At 35.2% G+C, this 16,563-nt stretch overlaps 1 long non-coding RNA gene and 1 other non-coding gene across 5 annotated transcripts; both read left to right on the top strand.

Moving 5' to 3' along the window:
* The first annotated feature begins 2,023 nt into the window (after window positions 1-2,023).
* LOC113357209 lies at window positions 2,024-8,674 on the top strand. 4 transcript variants are annotated; one of them, XR_003363536.1, is made up of 8 exons: window positions 2,024-2,131; window positions 2,577-2,612; window positions 2,974-3,062; window positions 4,045-5,673; window positions 7,173-7,233; window positions 7,382-7,426; window positions 8,029-8,135; window positions 8,232-8,674. It is a non-coding gene; the product is annotated as an uncharacterized LOC113357209 (long non-coding RNA). The 4 variants fall into 4 exon arrangements; XR_003363535.1 differs by having other exon boundaries at window positions 4,045-4,116; window positions 5,480-5,673; window positions 8,029-8,371; XR_003363534.1 differs by having other exon boundaries at window positions 8,029-8,371.
* An 11-nt stretch (window positions 8,675-8,685) lies between these two features.
* Window positions 8,686-8,756, top strand: TRNAY-AUA. The gene has a single exon. It is a non-coding gene; the product is annotated as a tRNA-Tyr (tRNA).
* The last annotated feature ends 7,807 nt before the right edge of the window (window positions 8,757-16,563 follow it).

Raw genomic sequence — 16,563 nt, 5'->3', positions numbered from 1 at the left:
CTAAACTTGAAATTCGTCGTGTATCCATTCCGGACCATGATCACCCCTACATGTGGAAACATTTTGATTATCATTTGAAAATAGTAAAGGAATTAGATTTTAGTTGGATGGACAACCAATAGGACTCTTAAGGACAAGTATTCTGCTATCTTTTGCATTTTGCAGTCAAAATAGTATTTTTATTGCAGACAAGGTTGAAGGTGGAAGGCTTTTTTCAGGTCAAGGAGAAATATTTTAACGCATGAACAATTAGAATGGAACTTGTTGCATAATAAGCTTGGTAAAGTCCCTAATTCGGTGGATGGGGGTGATATTGTTGATGTGCTTTGAGCTTTTTTTTGTCCATAAATGTTGTGAGGTGCTGAATCAAGTGCGACATGATCATTTTTTCGAGAAGTATATAAAAGACGATACCTCGACAGTTAGTATTATGGTCTCATCATAATTCAATGCTTATTTTAAGTATGTTATTTCATGGAGGCATCAATGTGAAAAATAGCTTATGCACTATTTGTAACAAGGATGACGAGACTTTTTATCATGCTCTTCTCTATTGTGAGTATGCTAAAGAAGTTTGGGGGAGTTTATAAACTTTTTTCGCATTTAACGGGTTTCTCCGGAGTTTTTCAATGGTCATTTTGAAGCTTGACATGTTATTGTTCTTCGTGGGAGGCAAAAGAAAATATGGAATAAACTAACTTATGATATCTTGTGGTATCTTTGGAAAGAAAGGAATAATAAGGCTTTCGATAGCAGTCTCGTGTTTTTTGATGAGTTATGTTTGATCATCAAGCAAATTATCATTTTGTGGGTTTTTTAGATGATTTTTTAAAGGGTGTGATAAATAATGAGTTATACTGATTATGATTGTTAAGGATAATTACAGAATAGTTTGTCCTCTACATAGTCTACAAAGAGGAAACAAAATAAAATTAGAATGACGGGAAAAAAATGAAAACATAATAATATTACAAGAAAATAAGACACTGAAAAGCACATTGGGATGTTTTCACTTCTATATTTACACTAGCTATGTCTTGTTAACTAGTTAATAATATTGTTTTAGTCATTTCTATGAAATACAATCCAATCCGACCACCGGAAAGAAAATGGTTAAATTGGTGTCTAAAATAGCGTTAGCCGCTAAAACTACCAATGCTACATTTCACAGCACCAAGATGAAGAGGAGTAAATAATGGCAGGCGTTTTAATCTTTTATATTAAGCGCATGCAACTGAAATATCTCACCCCACGGACAGGCAATGATACAAAAGGAACAAAAAATTGTCTTTGTTTTGCCCCGGCACGTGGTGGAGTCCACTAGGAGGATAATTGTGGTGTGTCCTACTCTCCACCACAATACTGTCTTGCATAGTCCGAAGCGTCATCATTTTCATTTCTTACTGAAAGAAAAAGGAAAGGAAATTCTCATCTCAGCTGACATGGTGATGGGTTGATGTTACTGAATGTTCATAACGGCAACAGCTAGTCGGAGTGGTTGTTCTCTAATATTTACAGTGGGTGTCGGCTGAAATGATTGTGGTTGTATGGCAGAGAAAATAGTTTCTTACGATTGATGGCTTAATTGGGTTTATTGTGGTCGGATGATGTAGATGGGTTGGTTATTGCACAAAAAAGGTGGGGCTATTGATATGGAACTGCAGATTGAAAGGCTACAGAGAAGTCAAGATTGGTGTTGCTGGTGTTATGGTTGGTTTGGGAGATGGTCAGAATAGAATTTCCAGCCAGCGGTTAGGCAACAGGCGGACAAAATTTGGGCATGTGGGTTATTTTTGAGCAGTTTCATGTTTGGTCATGTGCAAACCGATTGCAACAATCACTATAATAAAAAAAAAAGTGGTCTTTGACTCTGACATGTGAGAGTCATTAAAGGGACAGGATTTAACGGGGATCCTGATCTTGCGGTCGGAATCTTTTTGACTTCGACGGCCAGGAATGATAGGCTATGTTATGCGGAATGCCTTTTATAGAACCAGCTAATTCCAATCTCTTGGCTATCACAATCAAAAGTCGGAATAGGCTATCTCTTTTTTCCCTCTCTCTCTTCTCAAACGTCGAGCTCAAATTCTCAATGGCGACTCATTCACTGCACGAAGAAACAAGATGTCAGGTTTTAAGATTTCAATCCTAATTCTCCCCCACTTTATTTTGGTTTTACTCTGATACTAAAAATCCCATCGTATTAAGAATTTTAGGTTAACTTTTACTTCATAACAGTCTTCCAATTTATATTGTTTAGGTTGAATTTTACTTCAATGATAGCAGTCTTCCGAGAGAAGAGTTTCAGAAGAAATAATTAGTGAAAGTGAAGATGGATTTATCCTTTTAATCTTCCAGGAGAAAGAAACCCTAGATTTAGGGCATCTGTGTGATTTGAAACCTGGTTTTTTCTTTCCACCTCTTTGTTTTTTTATATCGGATTCTCTTTCTACCTCCCCGATTCCTTTTCCTCTCTCCCACACAAAACCTAGACCTTTGCTTCTTTGGTTTCTGTTTTGATTGTTTTTTCTTTTTAATGTATTGGTTAATGATTTATTTTTATTTTGATTTTGTAGTTGAAAAGAGACTGATTCAAAGATGGGATGATTTTGGTTGGTATCCTTGAGTCTTTCCTTGGTTGCTTGCCTTACATATATTTAGTTTGGATAGCACAGTATCTGTTTGGGTTAACATATTGGTGTTTTCTTGAATTTTAGTTTGCCTGTTTTTGATTCATGTTCTTATAAAATTTTGTTGAATTTTAATTTGTTGACCTTGCATAATGCTTACATTTGCGTTTTCCGCTGATGATTTCACTTAATCATTCCATGGTTCAGAAGGATATTGTGATGTTTCTGACGATGTATCATAAACCTTTTCAAAGCGCTTATGTTTTGATAGAAGTGTATTTCGTTTCCACAGTATAATTTTCATTGTTTTCTAAGGAAGTTATTTTGTCTGCCTGCTTCACAGGTAGAGATCTTTAAACAAAAATAAAGACTTATGGATGCTTTCAGATTTGAGGGCAGACTTAAAGACATGAGAACTTTCAGTATATTCAGGTTCGTTTATCCCTCCAAAAACCTATCAAAGATTGAGTGGCTATGTTATAAGTCTCTTTCTTCACTTAGACATTTGTAGTTCTTTTCCCGTACCAAGCTATATATCCTGGCATCATTTTCCACTTAATTTACTTAGTCGGTTTATGCGTTGTAGATTAATGTGAGAGAGTTGTAGGTTTCTTTGTGTAGTATTTGATGCTTTCCGTTATATATTTTGTACCTGATGTGTACCATTTGATGCCATCACTTTTATTATTCATGCAAGTGAAATTCCTTACATAAAGCACATGAATTGGATTAGACATTGCTTCGTATATTTCATTCTGGACGCGACTATAAAATTCACATTTCTGCCTGCTCTTTGGATGTATAATTATCAGTGTATGTGCCTTACACGCGTTTCCTTATTGGTCTTTGTAGTGGCTGTAATTTCAGGTTTTCGGGTATTTTCATTTTTCCATTTTTCTTCAGTTATTACTGGCATGTTTTGTCTATATCCACAGTCCATGTTTTCTCAAAATCCACTCCTTATACAGTAAGTGTTTTACAAGTCTCTACTTTGGCAACATTTGGGTGTGTTAGATTGTTTCTACGGATACGTCCTTGCTCCTAAATCATGGCCATGGTATGATATTTTGTTTATAGGCAAGTGATACGAGGCAACAAGTGAAGGCACTTGCTGCTATATTTATGTCGATAAATAAAAACTCAGATTCACTGTGAAATTCATTTTTAGGTTTGAAATTTGAGTAGTAATTGTATCCATATTAGATATGTATTGTTACACTATGTGATTGAATTTTGATTTTTGGATTCTTATGTGTTTCAATTTTTGTTCTTTTTAGGAGATTTGTGATATTTGATCTTTCTTTTGATTTATGATATTTGATTTTTCTTTTCGTGTTGATTGGTGTTTTGTTTTTATCTAAGAATTCAAATCTTTAGTGTACCTGTTTGGTGTATAATTTGGGTTTTTACTTAGATGTTGGTGCAGGCAAGGCAAGTGAATCATGACAAATATCCTGCTGATCCTGAAGCTGCTGAAAGATTTCAGGTGACTACATATATTTTTTTTAATCTTTTGGGTTAATGAGTGACAACATTGTGCTTACTGTGTAGTGCAAAAATATTTGATTACTTTTTCTTGCTGAGTTAATTAGATGCAAGTCCAGGCTAAACAATAACATTTGTTTATTTGAATACCCATAATATTTTGATGTCCTTTTCATGGTTCAACCTCCAGCATATTCTTTAAAGTTTCTCAATAGTTTGTATATTTAGTCATTACTGATTTACTACATTGATCATTGCTCCGTATGGGAGTCTTTTTTTCTGTCTTAATCTTCATGTTAGTCATTACTTATGTTCCTTTTAGCTAGCTACTCTAAAATCTCTGCTACCTTATGACACATCATATTTTCGCACATGATTGACCAACGGACTCCAATAAACTTGGGTTGGTTTACACTATAATTTCAGAATACCTAAACATAATTAGTCTTTCTTTTTTGGGAAGAGCATAAGCCTTTGTGTTGGTATTTAGCTGCATGTTAGGTGCTATATAAAACCGAGCATGGCCACAGTAATATTGTAATCTCAATAGCAAGTTACTTTGGTATTCCCTTCACTTTTGGTTTAGTGGAGTGGTCAGCTAATTGCAAGACTCCGGTTTCATGGAATACGGCAAAGAAATAGGAAGGAGGAAATAATATGGTGGAATGTTCTTGAGTTTCATGCATGTATGGATTCTTAAATCTGAGCCGACAACAATGCATTCAAATTTTTAAATTTTGGTGAATAAAAACTGAATTGTGTTTGTTTCGTGAAGTTGGTTAACATTTGGAGAATAGTATGTTGCACCAAGCAAACTTCGGTGGTTTCTTCATATTATTTTGTAGAGAATTGGCCGAGTTTAGACCACTTACAGGGGTCAGCTGTATTCGCCGCTACTCACCCTACCCGTTACTGTGTTACCTTCTGTCGACACAGTGGCTAGATCAGGCACGTTGGCTCTATTATATCTCTCTCTCTACTGCCATTAGAAACTCATAGTAATTAATTACATAGTTCTGATCACTTTTTTTTCTCCCAGTAAGGCGTCTTGATCACCTCTGAATGGAATAATTAAGAATCTTCAGTGGGTGTACCAACTTTCCTTAAAGCACGTAGAAGTGTCGCGTTTCATATTATTTACTCAGAATTTTTGATCGACTAATTCTTTGTTCGTGTTTTATGGGTTCTGTTAGGGTAACATGGCAAGTGAGTATTAGGGAAAAGAAAAGTTTCTCAAAAGTTTCGATTCCTCATCTTCTTGATATGGGGAATCCGTTATAATTGTAAACACCCATATCGTCTTGCTCTTTTATAGATTTATGTTCTAGCAGTTTCATCATTCCTTCTTCTCATCTGTGGAACAGTTCGGCTTTGAATATATCTTTCTTTTTGTACTTCCATTTGCTTCGAGTTGGAACTAGCTACATGTGGGTGTGGAAGGGATTGCGAAGTACATTTGTCTCTGCTTCATTTTCATAATTATTGCGATTGCAGAGGTTTTTCTTAAGGGTGGGTTTGTTCGGGGGGGCTTTTCTTAATGCGTCCTGAGTTCATGCAGGTACGGTTCTTTTTTTTTATCTGTCAACACTGAATGATACTCTTATATTCTTTGATGATATTATATTTTTTCTACAATCTTTTTTTTTTGGGTTTTAGCTACATCCGGCATGCTAACGCCTTATTTGATATTATTGAAAAAAGCGGCCTTAGAATTTTTTTAAGGGTGGTTTTCTCAAGGGGCAGGTAAGTGACATATTTTACTAACTAAACTTGAAATTTAAGAAAGTAAATTTCTAGGAATTGCTTTAGCTTATAAAAGAATTTATCTACTTTATATGAAATAAACAAATACCATAATACTACGTCAAGCTATCTTTTCGTGTTTTATATTCTTATATGGGTCCCATCCAGTATGTAGGATGAAAAGGAATCAGGTAGTCTATTTTAGAGCCACAACAAATGACCCAGCTATTCACCGGTTGTTTAGTTTCCCCCGGTATTTCTGATTAATCTAAGAGAAACTCTTGCTTGGTACTTGCTTGATCTCATTTACTGATCTGAATGACCATTTCTTTGGAGTAGCTATCGGCCCATCTTCTTTTTAAAATTTTGTAACACATTACAACTACTAAGATGTGTGTGATGTACCTGTTGTCCCAATAGTTTGAAATTATATATACTAGATCATAATTTGCAATGGCATGAGCAAGACTACATGCATGACTTCTGTGGGGCCTATGTACCTTTTATCTCTTGAAGTTGAAGCAACAGATAGCTTCAAAGCTATTGCAATTCGAAAATGTTAGATGAACCGAGTTTTCTCCACCACGGTGGGTACCGTGTGAGAGGGGTTGGGGCCCACGCCTGCCCACCACCCTCCTGATGCTAAGCACGCTGCAAGAGGGACCGTCAGATCCCTCTCGGTGCATACCGTATCGGTGTATTATCAAAGATGATTGCAATTTTATGTTGGTCAGCATTGTATGCCAGAGGTTACTCCACAGTTCGTTTTATTTAAAGTATTTTTCTTTTGTCGTCCCAAAGTTAGACTAAAGAAATGTTTCAATCTTTCGAATGTTATGAAGCATATTGTGTAAGGCGTTAAAAAATAGGTGGTGCAAACATGAAATCTGGAAGATGATTTAAACTTATTAACCTCTTCATCATTGATTAAAGGTTGTATATTTGTTTGTTTAAGCAAATTATTTGGTTATTTTTGTTTGAGATACTGGATATGTACTCCACACCTTCATGCATCATCCATCTTCAGTTCTTACAGTTGGGATTAATTTACAAAACAGTGTTGATTGATTGTTAATAGGTAACATTCTTGATTTTAGCAGGGAAATCACCAAAGAGTTTCTGCACATTCATTACCCCTCTTCTTTTATATTTTTTTGTTTGGTTAAGACCCTAATGTCATAACAAATGTTCTCATCCCTAGAACTGTCGGCACACTTTTCTTAATCAGATGATTGCACCGCCGTATCATCTTTATATATTCATGGCTTTCATTTGTAGGTTTATTGAACGGATTAATTTCTTTTCCTTTTGCAGAGGTACAACATTACATGGGAAGTCAGTTTAGGTTTTGAAGTTGGTCGCTACCCATTTTGTTGTAATAACTCTCTTTCCTTCCTGTATCTTTATTTGAATCCCTATATTTATACAAGAACATTTTGTATGCTTCAAACAAACAAAAAAAAAAACTAGAACATTTTGTATCAATTTTATTTTTCTAATGTGTTATTTGTTTCATTTTGCAGAATCTGGCTTTGTATAATCACGGGAAGGAGAAACAAGCAAGGAAGGTATATATTTTGCCCTTTATTCTATTTGTACTATTATGTTGTTTTTCTCCACTATCAATTTTATGCACACTTCAAAATTCTTTTGCCTCATATTTATTTATTGCGAATCACAATGATTAATTTAAATATGTAGTTTATAAATGTTTGTGGCGGTATTTAGGCTTGGATCTTATAATAAATGATAACTGATTACTAGAACATGAAGCCACCCGAAGATGTAGTAATTACTAATTAGACCCCATAGTTGGCTATGAAATTGAGCGAGGTTTTTGAAATTTGTCATGTCAGAAATATAGTAAGAACCGGAAATATGTCTTTCTTTTACATTTTATCTCCTCGAAGTAAGGTTTTTGTTTGAGCTTGACAAATGTTGTGAAACACTCCATTGATTATGGGACAAACATCCGAAATATATTATTCAGAGTGAGTTGATTTAAACACTCTAAACTAGGTGAATTTGGATCTGCTCTCCCTTGGCTTTCCTTTATAAACTTTTCTGAGGTTTTTGATGGGGTTTTGGGGGTTGGTTTCTTGATTTTTGGTATTTTGTGACACTGTTTCTTATTGTTCTTTTTCTTCATTCTCGAACTTGCTATGTGCAGGAAGTTGCTTCATTCTAGGAATGACTGAGTCGACCCTGCTTTAGAAAAATACTGGATCCATCCATGACTATCTTTGGGATACTGGAATGCTTGGTCAAGTAACCTTGGTAACAACAATTGGCTTATATTCCTGAATGAATAAACGCAATGCTTAGCTGACTACGTGGGGATAATGATGTAACAATGATTTGTATGATGGACAGTCGATGTGCCTACGTGGAGGTTGGTGTTGAGTTATTTGGAAAAGAGTACATAGCATATATACATGCGAAGGATGGTAATACTGTCATCTTTGTTTCTAAAACAACAACCGTATATGATATAATGTAGTTGTCACAACTGAGGGATGAGTAACTGCTCCATTTCAAGTTACGTACATACGGACACGGACATTTTCCAGACTATATCCATAATTGCATCCTTGGAACCATACCGATGATTTAGCTAAGATTTACGTTGTGTAGCAATTGTTTTTGTTGTCAAAGCACTGCATAAAGTTTTTTTGCCATTGTTTTAAGATTAAGATACAAGCATTACAATTGTTGCTGCATAAATTATGTTTTTTCATTCGTGAAGTCCGTTGTTTCTGTTGAAAAAGACTAGCACCGAAGGTAAATCCTGTTTTTTTCCCATGCTAAGACGAGTATTTTAAACCATGGATCTGTGGCGCAATGGTAGCGCGTTTGACTATATGTCAGAAGGTACGTGTTCAAATCACGTCAGATCCATCTCCAATATTTAACCGTGATGTACAAATATATTGATGTTTCTTTTCGTGTTGTATGCCTGCATTTTGAATATGAAAGTAAGTACAGTCCAACAAAGGTAAATGAAAACCATTAGTCGTTGCATGTTCTTCTACTTTTGATTTTTTTTTTGGAGAATAAATGATGCGTTCGTGCCTTGGAATTATTGATTCACATGCTAGCCCGGATATAAATACCACATGGTATACATATCAAAATAAAAAACACCTCTAGGTTAAAGTCGGTGAGCAGCTTTTGCTCGCGTTTCGTCCATTGTGACTAGGTAGAATGATATGCAAGTAAAAAGCCTTGGCCATAAACTTTTTCTAATTAAATTACCATTCAAGAATTGAAATACTAAAAGCATTTTAATTCTAATATAAACCCTTTGTACAAAGCTTGATTCATAACATTGAAAAAAGTGAAAATAAATTATAGGATTTTTGTAATTATGATTCATTAATCTTTTGTAATGGAGGGGGCTATATACTAAGAACATAGCAGTAGGTATTGTAGTATGAAGAATCCAACCCTGTTCGAATTCTGTTGATTAATTTGTTGGTGTAAAATTTATTTTATTGATTTGATCGGTTAAGATTTTTGTCCAACAAGGCATGAACTCCTTTTTTGCAGCCAGTTTATGAGAAGGTGTTGGTTTTAGTTACTGATTTAGCAAACTCAACCAACTTACGTAGATTGGGAATGACTTCACTAGACCATGGCTATAGTTAAGGAAGGTCGAGTCACTTTTATGTTTCTCATCGTAAAGCAAATTCGGAAATGGCGACGACCTCTACCAATTTTCAACTAAACAAGTTTATACGGTTATCTAAACTATTCTATGTAAACACAAGGAAGATTTATGCTCTTGGCCTTCACATTTCTTATGCATGGTTATCTATGCGATCCTGTTTGATCCTGTTACAAGATTTAATTTATTAAACAGTTCGGTTTTCCCTTTTTCTTCATCTCTATCTGTGTCCTAAGCTCTATGAACCAAGGAGATGTTTCTGAAAGGTAAGAAAGCATCTAAAGGACATGCACAAACGGAAATGAGCTTCGGACTAACTGTACGTGCATACATCTTATTCCCAAATATGAGATACTTTCCTTTAAGGTTTTGACCGTTTTCCTGCTGCTACAGGTAATTTTTATCTTCCGCTTCTTTGAGTACTATCATTCACATATCTTTACCCCTAGGTGATATGTTAGAAACAAAATCTAGCACATAGTCAATGTGATCGTGTCGTATATTTAATTCTTAGTGTTCGAAAGATCCCTTGATACATTTAATGCATTCGTGACACCCAGTTTGCAAGGTTCTGGAAATGGTGAATTATCAGTCTCACAACTTGAAGGTTACGTTTGGATGAGTTCATTAATAGGTGGTATTAGTTGGTGTCTTTGTAAATTACATAAATTTAACTCCCTTCTAAGGTAACTTAATTTTTGAGCAAGTACAAGAATAGGAACATAACAAGTTGGCTGAATTAGTTGCTAAGAAAGCCAGAATTCGTAATTTAAACTTCTGTAATTTATGGTAACTTTGATGTTTTTCTCTAATGATAACATCCTTGAGTGATCCCAACTTCAAACAAGCTCCAGAAGCATCTCATTGGTACTTCAGGTCTTCAACAGAGGTTACTCTGATAAATATCATAATAAAGTTTTCAAGGTACAACCATTTTTCAATTTGACCTATTTTTACAATTTAACTGATCAATAAGGAATGAAGAACATCATTAAACTAATAAAAGAGCATTATCATTATTAATGGGATTGCTCTCATCTTCTTATTAAACTCCTTCGTCATATTCAATTCATCAGGTAAGCCTTCTGTACCCGTGAAGGATAAGAGCTTCCAGCATAATAGAAAACAAACTAACGGTCTTTTTGGTTTGGGAAAATAGCCAAAATGCCCCAATTTGGGAGGCATGGTTGCAGATATGTCCTGGATTTTCAAAAAAAGTTAAAATGTCCGTTAATTTTTCCATTCAAGATAATTAAATGGTGAATTTTGCAACATGTGACTTCACACATGTGAGAAAAAGATAATAATAACCCTTCGGGGTTAAGGGTTTTAGGGTTCATGATTTAGGGTTCAAAGTTTATGGTTAAGGGTTAAGGGTTTGGGTTCGGGGGTTAGGGTTCAAGATTTAAGGTTCAGGGGTGGTGGTGGTGGCGGCGGTGGTAGTGGTGGTTGTGCCGACGACGACGACGATAATGATAACGACGATGACGGTGGTGGTAGCGGTGGTGGTGGTGGTCGTGGCGACGGTGGTGGTGGTTGTGATGGTAGCGGTGGTGGTGGTGGTGGTTGTGACGGCGAAAATGGTGGTGGTGATGGTTTTTGGCGGTGGTGGTGGTTGTGACGGCGACGATGGTGGTGTCGGTGGCGGAGGTGGTGGTGGTGAGGATATGACACGTGTCGCAATATTAAAGGTGGTCAATTTCTAATAAGAAAAGGTGAATTTAATAAAATGAGGGCTAAAAATAACTTTTTTCACGTATGAGAATTCACATGTGTGCAAAATTAACCACTTAACTAGCTTGGATGGAAACTCTAACGGATTGGGGATTTTAACTTTTTTTCAAAACTCGGGGAATTTTCACTAACAGCGTCCCCAAATTGGGGCATTTCAACTCTTAGCCCTTTTGGTTTCGATAAAAACTATACATGGCCCTGATAAAAATAAAGGGTTATTTTGTTTTTGGTATTCAGGTTTTGTCCAGCTTTTGAGTTTGGTCTAACATTTGTCCAGCTTGGTGTTTGGTACCTGAAATAGACGTTGACTTGCATTGACTATGTCAAACATAACTTCTCAGGGTGTTAGTCCTCAGGGGAGTTGGGGGAGTTGGATGTAGTTGGGTTTTTTCCCGTTAGTCGTGGGGGAGTTCGAAGGAGTCTCTTAAAATCCCCGTTAGTCGTGGGAGAGTTTAGAAGAGTCTCCCAAACTCCCTAGAAAACCCCGTTAGTTGTGGGGGAGTTTGAAAGAAACTCTTAAACTCCCTGTTAGTGGTAAAAATTAGAATGTTAGGGAGTTGAGTTTTTTTGGGGAGTTTTAGGGAGTTCACAGTGTACTTTTGCCTCACTCCAAATCTCTCAAAAAAGTAGAGATTTTGGGAGAGGCTCTCAAACTCCCTACACTCAAAACACCAAACTCTCTCAAACTCCCTACACTCTCTTACACTTCCTAAAAATCCTCAAGATCCAAAATACATTAAACTCCCCTCAACCCACTCGTGGACTACCCCCCTGTCTCTTTGTTAATTACTAAAAAAATTAAATAAATCTAACACCGTTTAGATGCCGTTATCATCCTCTTAATTTGTTTTCTATATATATATAAAAAAAAGATTCACGAACCGGAAGCATGAGATAAAAAGGAAGAACAAAATGTGAGAGAATTTTTTCATCCTCTTCCATGTTCAGATTCAACTAATCAACTTGATTATTCAAGAGAGTATTATTAATAGTTAATGGTATAATATCAACAGATGGAGTATTGGTATGTATCTGAGGCACCAAAACAGATGGGATTACTTGATGTAAACAGAAAATGGTCGACGATAGAAGGTGGTGCTAATTTATATCACAAATATGCATGGTGAATTAAACAGATGAGTTTGATGTTAATGCAAGGTTCAGAACTACATCAATTGGAAGAGCGGTTACAAGGGTGTTTATAGTAGGAAGCTAGGGTTCGTCTGTCGTCTAAAATTGGGTGTTTACGGTGGTGGTTCTCCTAATTACCTTGGTGGGGTAGAGCTTAAACGTGAATTAGAGATGAGATTAAACATCCATTCATTGGGTGATATCCATTGTGGTACAACAATCATGGAAATTCAAATTGGGGGTTTTGTGTGTGATCCAAAATCGAATGCAAATGGAACTGTGCTATGAGAAAGAGCAGATTTGATTGATGGATTAACAGCAGCAAAAATGAAATTTGTCTTGGTGGTGTTGCGGAGATAGTAATAGGTGGAATCAAGAAGGGAACTGCCAAATTTTTAGGGTTTTTCAATTCCAATTTTGGGAAGAACATCATACAACAGATTTCTTTAATCTTAGCCCTTCATTTTTTGGACGGACAAAAATAGTCCACGTGTAAACTGTGTTAAGGACTTAGTTGGTCATTGTTAATAAAGTCAAATATACTTTTGTAATTAGATATGTAGTTAACAGAAAGTAAGTACACGTCATCATTTGACATGGTCAACGCGGGTCAACGTCTGTTTCAGGTACCAAATGGCAAGCTGGACAAATGTTAGACCAAACTCAAAAGTTGGACAAAACTTGAGTACCAAAAACAAAATAACCCAAAAATAAAACTATACCCGTATCAGTTGGGAGTTTTAAAATAAAATAAACAAAACTAGTCATAAAAACCCAAGGTGACCAAACTTGTGGTACAAAAACCCCACTCAAATGTTGGGATCCATTAAAACTCCATCGTAAACAAAATTGATACAAAAACCCCAAATTTTTAAAAATTGATACAAAAACCCCAAATTTAAATGTTGGTTTCATCAAATTTTGTTTTGATGGGGTTTTTGTGTTACTTTTGTTTTGATGGGTTTTTTGTGGAAGGATGGTGACACCTCTGGGGTTATAACTCGCGGACCGTAAAATAAATCCAAAGCTCAAGTGCAAACCCTAGATAAAAAAATTCGGAGTGAAATCCAAAGCTCAAGTGCAAACCCAAGATAAAAAAATTCGGAGTGAAAAAGGAAAATCTTTTCAAATATGAGAACACTTGTGAACAGAATTTTTTTGCCAACAAAGGTGTTGATAAAACTAATAAGATGCTCGATTTTTATTACGCCACAAAGTTCCTTCAAAAATAATTATGCCACAAAGGGAAATTTTCCTTGACGTTAGCAATAAAAGGACGACACGTAAACAAAGACGGTATGAAAGAGAAGCTCGCGAACATTGTAGAGAAAATGGAGGAAAATAGGGACAACATTATAATGCATGCACCTTTTACTAAGGAGGAGCACCCAAAATCACCCCTCCTATCTTCTCAAGCTAATATATTATTTTGTTGTTAATGATTTGTTGATAACGAGTTTATGTACTATTACACAATATGATGATTTTTGGAGTTCGTAAATAAATTATCCATAAACTGGGTGATTATTTGAAGGTGTTTTGAAAGCCTATCATTCGAGAGAAGGTCGAAAGAGGTAAGCACAACAATGCATCGAAGAACAAGAACGTCGAGGACCCATGTGTACTAAGGGAATTGAAACAACCTAATCAAATTCTTAAAGGAGACGATGTATATTTTTCCTCCATCTTAAAGTTATAATCTTTAATAGTCTATTTGACGTAACGAGTGATCCGAAACGAGAAGCTATGCCACAATAAATGTGGTGAATTTATCAAATGCGTGGAGATATATGGTGTTGAAGTCATATAGTTATATCACCATGATTTGCACCAAATTCTTGGCATTAACCTTAAAATCCTCGGTATCCCGTTATATTAAACCCATATATGGTATTGAAGATTTTATTAGCCATAAACAAAGCTTATATGCAAGGACAAAAAGTTGAGTTGGGTTGTATGGAATAAATTTTTAATTCGAGTACTTATCCAAGGCAACTTCATTTTTTGTTAGCGTCGAAAGAAAAATATATGAAAGAAGGATTTATTGTAACATAAAAAACTAATAACATATACAAGATCAAGTCACATCTGATAATCACTTATACCAATAGACAAACACATCTATTTAAGTGTCGATTCAAATATTAAAAAACATACATCGAGATAATCAACATAAAGTTTCATAACTTCCAACAACTTCTAGAACATTTAGAATAACCAAGATTCTAAATCCATGAAATCCATCTAAAATTTGGTTTATCTAAGTGTTGTTGCATCATTTCAGATAGTATGGATTGTTTATTTGGATCTATGCATGGTATGTTGCTCATTTATTTAAGTGCCCCTGAAATAAATTTGCTCATTTGGATCTATGCATGGTATGTTGTTGCATCATTTCAGATCGTATGGATTGTTTATGTGATGGGTTCACCCATCTGTGTTTTTGCTTATTTATCCGCTTGAAAATTTATGCATAGTTTATTTAGATTCGCAAGGGGATATACACAAGTTCTTTGGTTGTTTTACAACTCTTGCTTGGTGTAGAAAGAAGTTCCTACAATGTTTTAGTTGACTCAACTTCGTTGACTTGATCTTGCATGCCTAGATTTTGCAAGGAAACGACCGTATTATAGGTGGATCTAACCTAATCAGATCGAGACTTTGAGCCGTCGCCAGTTGATTAAAATGAGATTTGTGGAGGCTTCTTTCGGAAGAAAATGAGTAGATCTGTTGGAGTGGAGAGCATGGTTGTGGTCTTCTTCTTGCCAAGCTCATGCACATAGCTGCCATATTTCTAACATGCTCATCAATGACCAGATTCATTTTGTTGCAGTCAACAAGTTGAAGACTAATCATCCTAAAAGATATGATAATTGACGTGTCCCTGTCTTACCTCCTTCGCAATTGACCGTCCAAATGTTACCCTCCTTCTCTCTTAAAAAAGTCGAAAAGGTACTAGGATTATTTCGTGAAACTAGATCTCATGTAATTTTTGTAAGTCTCTCTTTGAAGTTTGAACTCCTTGAACTCCATACTTCTTAATCTACGTGTTATTGTATATACAAAAAGCTCACATAGTAAGATCAGAAAATCGGGAGAAAAAATGAGAGCGTGATATGACTATTCATTCACTTTTGAAGGTAACTTTTAGTGAATCCAAATTATTTTGTTATTTTTCCCATTATTATTCTTGATAATGTATTATACCATATGGTTCACCATGGTTTTGGTTGTGTCAAAAGGCATGAATAGCCTGAACATCTTCAGTAGTTTTTGCATTATTCACATAATTATTTATCTTATTATTATTTTGGTAATTTGAATTCTTATTCAGGTCAAAATATTTTTTTCTTCGGTATAAACTTCCTGGATTGCTTTCATAAAATTCAGATTTGTTAGTTTTATATTCTTAAAAAACAAAATCGTTAGAATAATTTGTTACGGCAAAAACTAGATTTGTTCATTTGCTTGTTTCAAGTAAATAATTAAACGTTGGTTAAACGATTCTGTATATTCATACCGTGTTTGCATAATCTAGATTGTTAGATAAAAACGCCCAATATCAACCTCATAAGCCACATTATACTTTGGCTCCCATTAACTTTCAAAGATGAAGTTCAAATTTATTGAATGATGTTCATGGTCTTCATTTATTTACAATGAAACTAATGAATAAAAAAGACATCAAGGGAAAAATCTATTTTAATCATCAATGGTGACACCTGAATAGCATAAACTGTATTATATTAATAGGAATACATGGATGACAGAAGCATCATAAAATATTTTAAAGTAATTGATGCAACATACCAAGCTATAAAATCATATCTTGGATACCGAAGTCTACATGAAACGTGATACTAATCGAAGGTTGAAGACTTGAACACCGTGTCTCAAAAATGTTCAATGTCGTATTTGGATTCGCAGTCAAACGATCAACTTCATATAGACTAAGTAGTTCATGTTCATCATTCAATGAGAGTTAATATTTTCGTTTTTGCAGGCACGATGAGAGTTCCAAGACATTAATTATACACTCAAAATCATTGTTTAGAATTCATTGGATAACTTTAAACCTAGCGATTCAAACCATATCATGTATGTTAGTCGGCTGAGAATTCACTAAGCATGGTGTTTTATCTTATATGTTTTTGCTTCCTTATTGATTTAATT

The sequence above is a fragment of the Papaver somniferum genome, chromosome 3 (assembly GCF_003573695.1).
Source record: "Papaver somniferum cultivar HN1 chromosome 3, ASM357369v1, whole genome shotgun sequence".
NCBI lineage: Eukaryota > Viridiplantae > Streptophyta > Magnoliopsida > Ranunculales > Papaveraceae > Papaver > Papaver somniferum.
This window is presented reverse-complemented; position numbering and strand designations above follow the sequence as displayed.